Genomic DNA, 15,958 nt, shown 5'->3' with positions numbered 1-15,958 from the left:
CCCGCCAGCCCCACGGAACTTCTGTGCCTCCGGCACAGCCACCCCTTCCTCCGCAAACGCGGCCGCTCGCCCCTGCGACCCCTCCCACAGCCGAGCCCGGCGGCGAACATCCCATCTTTGGGTTTTTCCAGAAATAAAGCGATCGCTTTCCCGTCAGCGAACGGCCCCAGCAGCCCCTTAGGGACCCGGCCCCCCTCGGATAAGGACAGGGAGTCCCCTGGGCAGCGAACAGGAGAGATTGAGTGGGATAACTGACATTGTGTGGTTTTTAGGGATTGGTTTGTTTGTCTCAAGAGGAGAATATTGAACCCAAAGGTTATAGAGCGTGGTTTCAGCCTCCAAGTTGTGTGCATGTCAGAAATCCGGCCAGGGCACGGCAGCCTCCAGCTCCCTGATAACTTGTTTTTCCCCATTTTTCCCCAGGTAGTGTGTCCATTTCCCAGCCGCATTGAGAGGTGACTCCCAGGCCAAGTTTATGCAGCCTCTGACTTATCTACATTTTCCTGCTGTTATTCCTGGGAAAGCCTTTTGTGGCTCAGCACAGACGTCTCAGACATCTCCCAACACAGCCTCCCAAAATTCTCACTGTGCATCACTAAGGCAGCACCAAGCCAAGCTCATCATGCCGGGTTTGTATAAATAAATTTGGGTTTAATCACTTTAAAGTGGTTAACCACTTTATTGCCATTTATAGATGTTAGCAAATATAAAAATATATACATATCAAAGCTGTTAAGAAGAAAATCACGATTTTTTTCCCCCTCACTACTTCAGTTGCATGTGGCAAAGTATCAGCAGGAATGAGCATTAGGGGTCAAACACTTTTAAACCACAAGTGAAGCATCTGTGAATACCAATATGAATATAGAAGTATTTCCAAGGAAAAATTACTACTGGAAAATGAAAAATTCAGAAATATAATCAAGAGTTCTGTTACTATTTTTTTAATAGAGAAGCAAACAGAGCACTGAGACCATGTCCTCGGTGGGGTTACATGACTGGGCAAATGCTCAGATCTAAACTGGAACTGCTGCTTTGGGGAGGGAGGGGAGTGTGGCACAAAATATTATGACAAGGGGAGTGCTCTAAGTGAGGATAAGTTGGCATGATGAACAGATGGAGGATTCAATAACAGGAGGTTATTAATACTGCAGTTTGGTATTCTCTACGCTGCTTCGTGAAGGGATTCATGCTTGCTCTTTTTCCTTCCTGATTGTACACAGACCTAACAAGCACACACACTGTAGGTAACACCGGACTTATTTCCTTCCTGACACACACACCACAAGTTCATGTTTCCTGGAAAGACATCATGGGCTGGATGGATCCTCAGCTGGCTGTAACTGGACCAACTGTGTTCCCTTCAGCAGCAGAAAACTCAGTTGCACCTGCTGAAGGATAGAGGTTATCTGGCCCCAACTCCCCAGCCCAAAGGTCTCTCACCCCTGCTCTTTGACAGCTGCCACAAGGCACCTGCTCTACAGAACAAACTGTGCAGACCCTCAGGATGGGAAAGAACACAAAATCACAGAATCATAGAATTGCTTGGTTTGGAAAAGACCTCCGAGATCATCAAGTCCAACCCTTGGTCCAACTCCAGTCCCTTTACCAGATCGTGGCACTCAGTGCCACGTCCAACCTCAGTTTAAAAACCTCCAGGGATGGGGAATCCACCCCCTCTCTGGGCAGGCCATTCCAGTGCCTGAGCACTCTCTGGAAAGAATTTCTTTCTAATATCCAACATAAATTTCCCCTCGAGCCATTCAAGTTTTCCGTCAGAACACAACACAATGTTCTTTCTGCTCAAGAAAATCGAGCTTGCTTCCACCCCCTGCTCAGCCCTCCTTCCCTGTACGGCTGTCAGTGGCCTAGTTTTAGACTGGACATGAGAAAATCCAGGAGCAGACCAGCTGACTCCAGCCAAGCCTTCCAGTACCCCCATCCATTTTGTTTCCTACTTTCTCCATCTTGCCTCTGGGTCACCCACCACACGTTCAGTCATTTCACAGCTTTCACACTATGGCTTGAACAGCTACAAGTACATCCTCCACAAAACCGAACAATCCCCATCCTCTCACTGCACTTGGGCACTGCTGTCACTGCAACGTTTTTTTTAACAGCAGTGTAACACAGCTGAGTGTCTTCTGTGTCATGCACTAAGAGGTATGGCATTTTTTCAAAGCCCCCAAACTGTTTCTTGGCCTCTTAGGAGTCAGTTGGAGGAGCACATGTGCTGCAGAGCAAATACATTGTTTTCAGTGTATCTGTTATCAGCCACGTTTTATTTAGGTACGAGTTTTATTCCGCTCAGAATGTGCCATCATAAGGGCACGACCTTGAGCTTTCATGAATTAGATACATTAGGGCTTGCTATCTTTAGCAGATGTGACTTTGAAGATACTGAAAGAGGAAGTTTTACTGTTGTATCATCCAAGCAATGAGCCAAGATACATGTTGAATGTTTTCTAAGGGAATACTGAGGTTTGACAGTTTTCTTTCAAGAAGATACTGCTATTGTGTGCTTACAGATTTTCCCTGGTTTGTCATAGCTGTGCGTGCTGGTTCTTTCATGCATGTTTTTGCTTCAATATCAAACAGACGTCACTCATTGTAACAGTTTTTAAAGCCATAAATTTAAAACCTTTATGCATTTTTAATCAAAATGCAGGATTATATTTCAATGAATATCTTAACTTTTGTCAACAGTAAATCTTGCAGATGCTATTAGGAGATCCTAAAAGGGATTTATGGCAGAAGAAAAGAATGGTTGGATAAAGCAGGCCTAACACTTAAATGTTATCCTCAAAATAGATCTTTTAAATGTATAATTAAAAGAAGTGAACTCAATTTATTTAAAATCTGGAAAGAAAACTTTGTTTGAATTTAAATATTTTCTTATTTTTTCACTCAGATCCTGAAAAGCATTTGTTTATAAAACACACAGAGATCATCCTACTTTGATTTTGCAATTGCATATTTTAATTACAGCTTCTTTTTTTAAGTGTAACTTCCTCTGTGTGAAACTCCCCACTGTAAGCAGCCAATGCTTTCTGGCTCATGTGGAAGTCATTTTGGAGAAACATTTTCAGCAGGTTCTGAGAGGAAAATGGAAAAAAAAAAGAATAACTGACTCAAGGGAACGACTTCATCTTCAAGAAATGGTGGTCATCACAAGCATGAAATATAATAGAGGATCTTCACCTACTGTTGTAAAGAAGGTTTGCTGAAGGATCAAAGTTGCAGATTAAAGTTGCACTTAATGAACGAGAAGTTCAGCTGTGTCAAACATTCAAAGTCATTTTTGAAATGCCAGATGTGCACTGCTCCCTTCGCAGAAGGGAACGGCTCTGCCAGGTCTGTGCTGGAAATACCGGCCATACAGAAGTCAAAAAGCTTGTAGTGTGCTGAGTGAAAGGAAGAATAAATTCCCTTCAAACCACTGAACACAAAAAACCTCTCTCCTCTGATGTTATCTGTATTAAGTGACTGAGAGATTTTCTTCTTGATCTCACCCTCTTCATACAAGTGCTAAAAACACAAGAACCAGGGTGGAATTAAATGCACTGCATTTTCTGGTTGTCATGAAACGAGAGGTACTATTTTCCATCTAGTCAGGAGGAGTTAACAGACCATTTCCAGGATGAAGAGAAAAAGAAGACAGAGATGAACAGCAGAAGAAACCCATCGAGAACCATTAGTGGATGTCAGCCATTGTCCATCTGTCCACAGTGGAATAAATCCAGACCTGAAGGAACAACTGCAACCTGCCCCATATGGCTCCTTCCCTTCTGCGCTGGCAGGGCTTCTTTGGGGATTTGACATTGGAGGAGGTAAAGGAGAAGCAGCACAATCTGTGTTCCCAGGAACAAACAGCCAATTAACAGGAAAGGACAAAAAGTGGGTTAGTAACCCGGGGAAGGTTTCATCCTCCTCACCTGCCTCAAATCCTGGAGCTCATTCAGACTGTGCTTGTTGCACAGATACAATGCTGGGGCTCCTGCTACTAATGAAATGTTAAGAATTTACTTTTAACTACTAACAACATTCTGTGGATAGCCCCTCAGTAGGTGAGTGAGACCACTCATCCAGCTGTCTCCCAAGGTGTTAAAAGAAGGCATTGAGAATATATTACACTGACATTCCATTAAAAATTGTAATGCATTATGCTTTCAACATAGTGAACCAGCATAACAACATTCTGCATTTCCTTTAAAACACTGGATTATTGAATAGTAATTTACTTCTCAAGTTTTAAATCAGTCTGAGCCTGGTCATGAAGCAAAGTACTGGTTTTTAGATGGTTAATGGAAGTAGGCTCCAACCTATGCAGAGTAGTTATGACATTTGACTGTCTCTTTAAAATTATAAAGAGAACCAGATACTCTTTATGATGCTGCATTCTGCAGGCAAAGAAACAGATCTACATATTAAGGCAAATTGAAGGGATCAAAACCCACAAGTTTGTAGTATATTCATTAACCTGTTTGGTGGTAGTAATTTCACAGGTAATGTAGGGAATAATGAACCATCCAGTGGCCTAAGCAGAACCTGTGGATGTCCTGTGTTCCCACTTAGCATCTTATTTTTGTAAAAGTTGTACAACAAGTAGCCAGGAAAAAAAAACAATAGTTGTACAGAGATAGTTTTCAAGTTCCCAAACAATTATATTTGCATTTTTGAATGTCATTCCTTCACCAGCTGGCACAGAGAGCATTGTATTTCCTTGTCTGAAACACACACCACAAAACTGAGGATGCCCTCAGGAAAAATAAAGACAGGTATGAAATCAAAGCAACATCTCTAAGCATTTTGCTGGAGACTTTGCTCTGAAAGTAACCACGAGGCTTACGCATCTGAAAAACTAGCAAGGATATTTTAGGATGCAAAAAGCAAAACAGTGTTACATGAAAACGTCCCTTTTCTGTCAAGGACCTTGAGCACGACCACGCACTGGGATTCTATACATTTTTGACATTGAAATGCGCTCTTGCTTTGTCAAATTTACTTGGGATGATGACAAGTTACAGGCTTGAATTTCATCCTCTTCCAAATTGAACACTGCTTTGTACCCTCATGAAATACTGCACTACCAGCACTCCACTATGACCAGATAAGAAAGTGATTCATTAGTGAGCCAAAAGTGACCTCTAGTGAATCACCAGAAGAGCTCCTGAGACACACAACATCTCCCTGGCAGTGCCTTCCCTGATCACATCCACGTACAACTAAAGTCTGATAATGCTGCACCCTGACACCCGTCAGCAGCTGCATCCCCTCACCCCATCCATCAACCATTTCAGGTACCTTCAGTAACTCTCCCTGAACAGCAGCTGTGGCAAACAACACAAAACACTGGCACATTGAAAAACCTGCACACATTTGTTTAAATGCAATAAAATCTGCCTACAGATAACTGCTAGATAATTTAATGGACTATAATAAAAAGTGCAAGCTCTACCTGGATATTTAAGTCATTTTAATTTAATTTAAAAAGTAGTATATCCAGAAATTTGTAAACAAAGCAAGAAAAACATCTTACTAAATATGTAGAAATAATACTAATGTCAATGATCAGTTCTTTTTACTCTGAGAAACCAGGAAAAGAAGAGTAGAGAAAACCTGTAGCAAAGAGATGGGCAGTGAAAATCAATTCCATAGTTACAACATATGGAGCAATACACAGGCTAGGCAATCCATAACAGTGAATGGTCGATGATTTTAGAAGAGTAAAAAGAAACTAACAAGGTTTCAAGTGTAAAACACATACCCCATTAGCCAGAGAAACACATTCCATGTCCTCTGCCTCCATATACCTAGTGACACATTAATATTTTTAACCCTCTCCTAATATGTGTATCTTTTTCTAACAAACATTTCATAGGCAGATATCGAGAGGCACACTTTTTTCTTTTATTAAACCAAAATAGAGACTGTTGTGCAGCTTTTTTGCTTCCCACTCTCAAGACTGAAAACTCAATAGCTGAGAAATAAACTGCAAGAAATCCTTATCCCTATGCAAGACTCCCAAGACACAATTCAAATCCTAAAGGACATCAGTTTATGTGACAACTGACACAGTGATACGAAAAAAAAATTGAAAAAACTCCCTTTGTATTGCTGTATAATGTAAAGAGAAAAGCAGCCTGTTATCCCAGCAATAAGACTGCCTGATCACACTGCTTATATTCTATAACATACAATTTCTCTGGAGAAGCAAAGGCGATTCAAATAGGTGATAATCAGTATCAACAGACTTACTGCTACTTGAGCTGATCTTTATTGCCAAATACCCTGACTTACAGACTAAGGCAGCACTGAGCATTATGATAGGATGGTATTATTTAAAGATTAATGGATAAACTTTCCAAAGGCTTTATCATATTACACGAAGAAAATGCTGCAGAGAGAACACATCTCATGAAAATGTTTGCTAAATCATTGTCTTTTTAACGGTTCAACTCTTCTACACAGGAAAACACCATCTGACAGAGATGTTTTGTTCAATTTGTATCACAGCACAGCACAACTGAGGTCCTACAAGTGTCTTGTGGGAGCTCCATCATCTCACAACGCCCATTACTCCCGACAGCAAAGCACTGGTGCAGTTGTACAGACAGCTCTTGTTGTGGCAGGCAGGCGTGGGCAAGGGGCTGGGCTGGGACATCTGCAGTGCTTGTGAGTCACTGTGGCACTGGGAAAGCCCACAAAGAGTTCATCCTGAGCTATGAACACACTCAGAGAATTGTTTGGCTTGGAAAAGACCTTTAAGATCATTGACTGCAACCATTAACCCAGCACTGCCAAGGCCACCCCTAAATCGTGTCACCAAGTGCCACATCTACACGGATTTTAAATCCCTCCAAGGACAGTGGCTCAACCACTGCCCTGGGCAGCCTTTCCACTGCTTGGCCACCCTTTCCATGAACAATTTTTTCCTAATATCCAGTCTAAACTTCTCTGGTGCAACTGGAGGTCACTTTAGACAGTTATTCAATCTCTTAACACATGCTGTCTTTTTCATGAAGCAGAGTATCTAGTACTGCTTTTGTGTAATGAACTATTATTTTTCATTGCACTGATGTGCCAGCTGAACTACCAGATCACAACATTCAAAAATCTGTAACACTGATGCAACCAACAGTTTTAAGGTTTTCATTTCCAGGGAAAATGTTAAGGTATACAAAACTTATTTTTTCCTTTGAATTCTTATGGTTTATTTGGGTCCTATTTAATTCTGTGAGCAGAGTCATTGAAGAGTCATTGATATCAGAATACTCTTTTATTAATTTGTATTATTTTATGTATCTGAAAGAATGATCACAGTACAGGTTTGTACTTCAGTATGGAAGAGGAACACTCAGCAGACACAGACAAAAAGGCAAATACATGCAAACAGATTGGGTTCTTAATTAAAATGATTTGATATGCCTTATGAACAGTGCAAGTTATATCACAGATGATGAAGTTACCTTAGGAAAAATGTACTTTAAATTAACTACTGGAGGCTAAAGACAACTGAGCTGTAATAATAAGTAAATGTATATAGATAGTGTATAAATAATTAATTCACTTTTCCTGAAAGACCTGGAAACAAATGAGGACACGCTGTGTATCGCTGTACTGTGCTGATCTCTAACTGAAGTGCCTTCCAAGACCCATGACCCAGAAAGGTTAAAGTTTGTGCCTTTCCCAGAGGCTGCACCTCTATGATTAACATTACAGAGAAACCCACATCAGAAAGAACTATCACAAGAGAAGAATGAACAATAATTCATGGAGATAATAAATAGTCTAAGGAGAAAAAGAAAAAAAAACCCACCCTACCTTGGTTCAACAAGAGTATTTTGAATGCGTTTAAGCACCACAGCTGTACCTTTAACTAAATATGAAGAACTGAAAGGGATCTTTTTCTTTTTGTAGTTTCTTGAGATTTTACAATCACAAGCAAAATTAAGTGTTCCCAGTCTACTCCTGGATCTATCCTGACAAGAGATTTCCAATTGTACTGAAATCTATGGATGGTTGGAGATGTAGACAGATGTCTGTGCGGCCACGGGCTGAGGTCATCAAACTCATCTCATTTGTGACCCAAGCTTAGTCTCTTGGCTCTCTTAAAAAAAAGGCAGGGGGGAGGGGAGGAGGATGGAAAGGACACCAGAGAAATTGTTTGCTAATTTATCTAGAAAATTTTTCTAGTTAATTTTCAAGTTAATAGCACACACACATTTTGGTAATATACGCCAAGATGACGCACACTGAGAAGATAAATAATATATTTGGTCATCTAACATTAACTGCTCATCACTGTAATTATTGTTTCTGGCATTTTTAGCAGGCAACTGTCTGTTATCTCCTGCACATCTAACCAACCAAATTTTTAAGTACTCACATTTCAATCTAATTTCAAAGGCAGTTTTACAGCACTAAGTGAGTTTAATTGCTTAAATTTATATATTTATATTAAGTAAGTCTTCATTTATCAACAATCAGTTCAATTTCTTGCTTCTTGAAACATTCAAAGAAAAAAGTACCGCACTGATGCTGACATCATTTTGGCTGCTTAAGGGAAGATAAAATTGGGTCTGTAAAAGCTGCAGGCAAAATACTACAATGGATAACAAATATTCCTTGTGTATACATGATTGGAACGACTGTCTCCATTGGGCACTGACTGTACATTGTGGAGCACAGAATGTATTCAGAGAAGATTTTATTGTTAGAATCAGTTCGTATGGACATACAGTACTCAAACAGTTTATTTTACAATCACTGCTACCTGCTCTCTGACCCCAGAGATGCCTTCCTGCTTAAAACAACCATCAAACCTCCAAAACTCAACAAAAACCCATCATTTAAATATATATCTACTCATGCACAGGCGTTTCTATTTTAGGCAAAGCAAAGATATATTGATAGCAGATTTTCGGAATCTTTTTCCCTTTGATGGCTGCAGGGCAGTCCAAATTTTTACATATAATCTACTGTTAGCATCACTGTTTCTTTTCTGCTCTTAAAAAAATAGAAAAGGAGAAAAAAGGTTTTGCACAGGAGCATTAATAGTTCCACGTGCCCTGTGGCAAATGGGGAAAATATGTCAATGTGAATTACTGTACTGTCTCCATGGATCAACATTTCTCTTAGTGCTTTCAAAATTCCACTAACAGAAACAATTGCTAAGAGCATTTGCTACTTAGCCTGCTATGCTCGAATCAAGTAAGACCCTAGGATCAACTAATGCTAAAATATTATCTTCTCTATTGATTTTCTCTCCCTACATTAACTGAGGAAAGAAACAGCTGAATAATTTTAGCTGGAAAGAACAGTGTATCGCTCTCACAAGGACATCCAAAGAACTTAAATAATCAAGATAATTGCAAACCCGAATTTTGAGCAGCTTATACTACCAGAAATGTGGGGATATCACAGTGTAATTTTACTTCATTGTGACCCAAACAAGTTGTATTATATATTTCACTCACTACAGACTCACAGTGGGGAATGCAACATCTCTTCCCTACAGAAACCGAGCGCACACACACAGATGCATTAGAAAAAATAATTCTAATTGTGTGCAGTTGTGCATGCACATTCAGATTCAAAGGAGTGAGCCAAATGCTATTAAAGAGATTCCAAGTCCATTTTCTCTACTGGAAGGCTACTTTATGAGTTTTTTATTTAATTCCTTTTTTTTATATCTCTCTCCTAGTACAAGATTATGGTCTCATTTAATTAATAAAGTACAGTTGTTGAAATTCTTGGGCCATTGGGCAGATCTGGTATGAAAAACAAGAATGAACAACTAATGAAATCCAGACACACGTACTTACACATTGTTGATTATTTCTACCAAATTATTTTCATTAGAAAATAATAATTCTGATACTACATTCATCACCAGGATTCATAAACATCTAACAAATTCATCTCAGGCAACCATGAAGGTGCAACAAATTAAGAGTTTTGCAGGGTGTCCGAATTAGCATTACTGACATTCTGGTTTAAAAAGTTAGTGCTACACATAGCTAAAAATTAAATATAAAAACAAACACATTAAAAGGATTATGATCAGTTAGCTTAGACACATTTGTCAATGAAAAACTCTCTCAGTAGAGATGTTTTTAATGGGTATTTGTCATCATCTTCACCAACAATGTGGGCATAGATAGAAAATCTTTGCAAAAATGACTGTGAACATCATAAAAAGAATAATAACTGTCTAAAAATAATAGCAGAAGTGCAATCACACAGTCATGTTGGATCACAGATAAATGAAGATCATAGATAAATGAAGTAACAAAACATGCTTTAATAAATCCAAGATGGAAAGCTGTGCCATTAGAAAAGACTACTGTCCCACTGACAGGGTGGGGAACTGGAGCCTTAAAAGTGATGTGAACTGTGTGAGTTCAAGAACAACACCTCAACATGAGGCAGTAATGTTTTCCTTGAAAAAACTGCTAAATTCAAGTATGGAAGAAGTTTTTGCCCTTGTGGGCAGGATTACCAACATTATAAACAGTGAACTCTTGCTGCCAGGTCTGGCATCCACATGTTGTATGGTCAAAAGAGCAAAAAGAAAACCTCCATGCTGGCGAAAAAAAAAGGCTGAGGAACATAATGTACTCAGATTGCCAAAAAAACCCGAGAGATAACATGATTACACTTTGCAGGGAGAAATGCTAGACACTAAAGGACTGCCTAATCTTAAAGGATGACATAATAACACTGAGTAGCTTAGAAGATCATTCAAAAATCTGTATTTTCTAGGTATGTTTTTTTTTTTGTTAAAGTGGATGTTATTGACTATGCTATCAAGGGTTATGGTGCTGTCATCATCTCCTGTGTACTTCAAACGCCCTTCTGAAAGGTCAATCTAGTAAGAATTTGGGGCTGAACTATATTTAAATGATATAAATATGTTCAAGGTAATTTGGAAATTCCTTCCTGATCCTACACTTTGGGGAGTTACAGCTCTAAAAACTTAAAGCTGACTAATTGTTGGTCGTTGCTCTGCTTCCTGACAGAATGAACAGAACAGATGAGCTCTCTTTCACTGAGCGTCATCTACTGATATCAATCTACCCCTGCTCGTGACATCCATTAACAGGAAGCAATTACTACTGAGAAGTTGTGATGAAGAGGGATGTCTTACCATAAACCAGCTGGATTCCAGGAGAGAGCTCGTGATGATCCGACTGAGAGTGCCATGGACAAGAGGAGAGAGGTTTAAGCTGGGCTGTAAACCCTGCACAGCATGGGAAACACTGAACTCGGGCACTTTCAGTACTAAATTAATAACAAGTTCTTTTTACTTCATTAAATAAATGAAAGATTTTGAGGTCCAAGCACTTGTCTACCCAGGTGCATCGAAATAGAGATTAGCAATGAATAAACAGATCACTGTGCCAAGTGCTCGAAGGGTGGCCTGAGCGAGATGGAGTTTCTGCAGCACCTTCATCACCCTACACAGGGAATGCTGCTGTGAGGAGAGTTCTCAGTAACATACCAGCAGTGAGCCCTTCTGAAGAACCAGCACTGCTGTCACCTTGCCTGGGTTTAGCTCAGTTAGTGCTTCTTCAGGCACAGGGTCTCTCAGGCACTGCAAGACTATTCTTGTATCTGACAAGCAGATCTGGATGCTGCCCATCAGTTTCTGGTATTTAAGCTGCTGACATCCTAACTGATGACACAGCTTAGACTTTTCCATTCAGTCTGCAAAAAAGTTGCACAAGACAGAGCCTAGAGGAATTCTGCTGGCAAGGGTTTTTGCAAGGGAACAGAGACAACTCATAGCTGGGAGAAATTAGAAGGATTAAGGCACTAGCCAAGATTCGGGAAACATACAATCAGTTCCTGATTCTGTCACCATCCTCCCATCATCCCTGTCATCCTAAACCACTTCCCTTCTATGTATCCAGGTTCCTCATCTTTAAAATATGTATAGTATTTGCTTATTAAACACTCATGCTTGCTGTCAGAGCAAATCCATAAAATATTCAGACGTCCCACTACAACTGAAGAGTCATTCTCCTTATGTCTAATGAGACCAAGAACAGGCACACATTCGTCCATGTTGCAGATCTTTGTGCCATCATTTGAGTTTCACAGTGGATATTATAAGGATTAGATAGTGCTACCCTATAAAGAAATATATTTAACAATCTGTAGACATTGACTGTCTAACCTGAAGTTTTTGCTCCCCTGATCTGTCTCATGAACACAGATCTCCCTATCATATTTTTACGTATTTTTTGTGTCTTCTTCTAGAGCTGAACATTTTACTATTACATGAAGAGTGGAGTTGAGGAGAGAGGAGTGGTCCTTCCTAATGTACAGAATCCTGGCAGGTCTAGATCAGGAAAAAAACTTAATTTCATTTTAAAATGAAAAGCCAATTAGGAAGCCAAACTGTAAAACCAGCAGTAAGAATTATGTTGGGCAAACCCTTGAAAGATCACAGAAACAGTAATACATTCATCATGGGAGTATGTGAAGGAGAAATTAAGAAGAATAAAAATTGTATTCTTGTGTTGATGAAACATTTACACCACCAAAAAAGCTACTGTAGTTAGAATCAGAACCGACTGTCGACAAAGGTGTGGTCTATGCATTTATTTTTTTAATGCTAGATACACCCATGTTGTACAGAAGAACTAAACACAGCAGCGTAAGACAATACTGCTCCCTCTGAGATGGCTATCTCAGCTCCAAGCTTTTAGCAATCTGTAACTGTACTCCAATCACAACTGTATCATTAATAAAACATGTCAGTGCCTCCATCTGCCTGGACGCTCCTCTCATCCTTAATTTTGGCTTTACCCAACAAAGATGTGCATGTATTTGACTCACCATCACTGTGGCACAAATGTCCTACCTCTCAGGTCCCCCCACACACAGATCCTCTGATTCCCACTTAGATCACATTCTGCCACAGGGCTACTATTAATTGCAAAAAAGACTTATTGGAAAAAAAAAATTCGATCTTTTTCTGGGGCCTGAGAAGCACAACACACACTCATCACTTCTGTAATAGTTACGGGACATGAAGTAAGTGTGAACTGTGTATTGGTCTGCAGTTTCCACAATCAATTTAGCTTGAAAACAGCATTTTTCTGTTTTCTAGTCTATTGGGAAAAGCTAAGAAGTCTTTTTTTTTCTTATAGACCAAGGCTTGATGTTCCTGAAATGAATAAATGTTTGCCATCCAAGTGTTTTTGTTTCTCAGAGCTCTTAAAATAATTATGAACATGAAAAAACAACCACTGTTATTCAGACCATGGATTTCAGGTGTTTAAACTAAGAGACTAGAGGGATTCAATTCAACATTTAATGTAGAGGACAGTACAGTTGAGTGTGCCAAAATAAACATCAGCTCACAGCTGTACTAAAAATTTGAAAGATTTTCAGTAAAATAAATCCATATTTTATTAAAATACTTGCTACAGCTATTGGAATAACATATGCCATCATAAAATATACGCTTAAATTAGTGCTGTGCACTGTTCTGGATAATGCCTGGCTTAAAAGCAACTATATCAGTACCTCATTCTTACTTTTAGCAAGATACAGATAATAAGAACAACCTTCTACCACACTGAGTCTCTAGGCTAAATTCTCTCTCATTACAAATTACTTGTAGTCAAGATAATAGGAAAAACAAATGCCAGCTATAAACAGGTATTTGTGGGATCAGAAAGCAGAAAGGGATGATTTCTGTGATGGAATAGTATCCAGAAAAAGTTCCCTGAGCTCCAGAGTTGTTGCTGCTGCAGCCGGTCTGCCACCAGGATTTACCCATTGGCCCATGGCCCATGGCCAGGTGAGGGTAGCAAAGCTGTGTGCACTTCTCCCATCTTTTCACAAGGGCAGAGCCTGACATCTTCCTGGTATAAACTTTCTGTTCCCCTGAACGCTGAAAGAGCTTCCAAGAGAAGGGTGTCAGGAAGTTTGCTGCAGGGAATAAACCTTCACTGGCTTTGTGCTACACTTCAGACTCTCCTTTAGCAGATTCGACGCAAACCTCTTCTCAGTGCAGACCTAATACACAATGAGAATGGACTGGGAGCACCCCTGGGGAGAAGGACTTGGGGGTGCTGGTGAATGAGAAGCTCAACGTGACCCAGCAAGGTGCACTCACAGCCCAGAAACCTGCTGTGTTCTGGGCTGCATCAAAAGCAGCATGGGCAGCAGGTCAAGGGAGGTGATTCTGCCCCTTTGCTCTGCTCTGGTGAAACCCCACTTGAAGTGCTGCATCCAGCTCTGGGGCTCCAAAATAAGCTTGTGGACCTGTTGGAATGAGTGTAAAGAATGCCACAAAGATGCTCTGAGGGCTGGAGTCCCTCTGCTCTGGAGACAGGCTGGGAGAGCTGGGGGTGTTCAGCCTGGAGAAGAGAAGGCTCTGGGGAGACCTGACAGCACCTTCCAGTGCCTAAAGGGGCTACAAGAGAGCAGGAGGGGGACTTTTGACAAGGGCATGGAGGGACAGTACAAGGGGAAATGGCTTTAAACTGAAAGAGAGTAGGTTTAGATTAGATATTAAGAAGAAATTCTTCACTGTGATGGTGATGAGTGCACTGGAAGAGGTTGCTCAGCAAAGTCATGTATGGCCCATCCCTGGGAGTGTTCAAGGCTGGATAGGCCTGAGCAGCCTGGTTTAGTGAATGGTGTCCCTGCCCATGGCAGAGGGGTTGGAACAAGATGATCTTTAAGGTCTTTTTCAACCAAAACCAGTCTGTGATTCTGTGAATTAAATGAGTAAGAAATTCATGTAAGTTTTGAGGTCTGAAGATACTGGTTAGAGTCAAAAGCTGCAGTTCAGCTCTGGTATCTATCACTGGGTGCCTTCATCTGTTAACATTAAAAGGATGTTCTAACACAACAGGTCCCTCCATCACTTGCTGCCATCTCCAGAAGACAGAGCAGATGACACTAAACATGACCTCTGAGTCCCATCATCCAACCTGAGCTTTACCCCTTTTCCAGACAAACCTTCCCAACATACCACTCCAGCCTGAATAACACTGTGGGAGAAAGTTCCAAAAGACTTATTCCAACTGAAGGAAAAGTCCCCTACTCTCCCTTTATCCCCTGCTCTCCCTTTATCCCCTGCTCTCCCTTTACCCCACATCCAGCCAGGCTTTCACCACAGTGAATCTGCCCAGACAGGCAGGATGTATCTGTGATAAATTCGTGCTGACTGTTCCCAGTCACCCCCTTGCACATCACATCCCTGGAAACACATTCCCACTCTCCCTACGACCATTGCAGTTGTAGTAACATTTTTTTTTCCCTTGACATTCAGGTCTCAACATGAGCTTTGATTTTCCTACCACCATCCCTGCAAGCCAGGGCAGTATTTCTGAATTCCTTCCCTGTATTTCCAGGTGTACTCCAGGCTGTGTAACAGCTCCACAGACCCAATTTACACATATTGTTTCCTGAGCAATTTTATCTAATGATTTGCTTCCACGTTCCATTCAAAAAGACGATTTTTTTTCTTTTTAAACAAAGCCAAACTTAAGGTGCATTGACATCTATAATGGGACTTAGAGGGCAGCATGTGAGTAGCATTTAAAGGCCTACTGGGAGCAAAATTACAGCTCTTAAGAAGAATGTGGCTTCTAAAATTTAATTTAACTGTTGCCTAGGCCTCTTCTTACATTCTTATCTGTGCAAATCACTACAAACAACGAGGTGACCATTCAGAAAAAAATATTCTTTTTCTATTTTTTTAGGTGTAATTTGGGCAATTAAAAAACACAGCCACCCAGATTAAGCAGTATTTCCTGGAGTCTCCTCTTCCAGCAGCCACAGGAATATCATCCTGTGGCACGTTTTTGTAAATGTGATTATAGAGTCATTTATATATATGGCATTTTAGTAGTAATTGTACAAGCACAGCTAAATAATTGCACTTGAAAATTTGATGATGGAAACAAGTTTTTCTTTCTTGCATTCA

At 40.3% G+C, this 15,958-nt stretch overlaps 1 protein-coding gene across 6 annotated transcripts in view; it reads right to left on the bottom strand.

Moving 5' to 3' along the window:
- Window positions 1-15,958, bottom strand: part of CTBP1 (C-terminal binding protein 1) — a 244,199-nt gene that overhangs the window by 67,364 nt on the left and 160,877 nt on the right. The window lies entirely within an intron of this gene.

Source organism: Pithys albifrons, chromosome 5, assembly GCF_047495875.1.
Source record: "Pithys albifrons albifrons isolate INPA30051 chromosome 5, PitAlb_v1, whole genome shotgun sequence".
In the NCBI taxonomy this organism is placed as follows: Eukaryota; Metazoa; Chordata; class Aves; order Passeriformes; family Thamnophilidae; genus Pithys; species Pithys albifrons.
The sequence above is the reverse complement of the archived record's forward strand: the minus strand, read 5'-3'. Positions and strand labels throughout refer to the sequence as shown.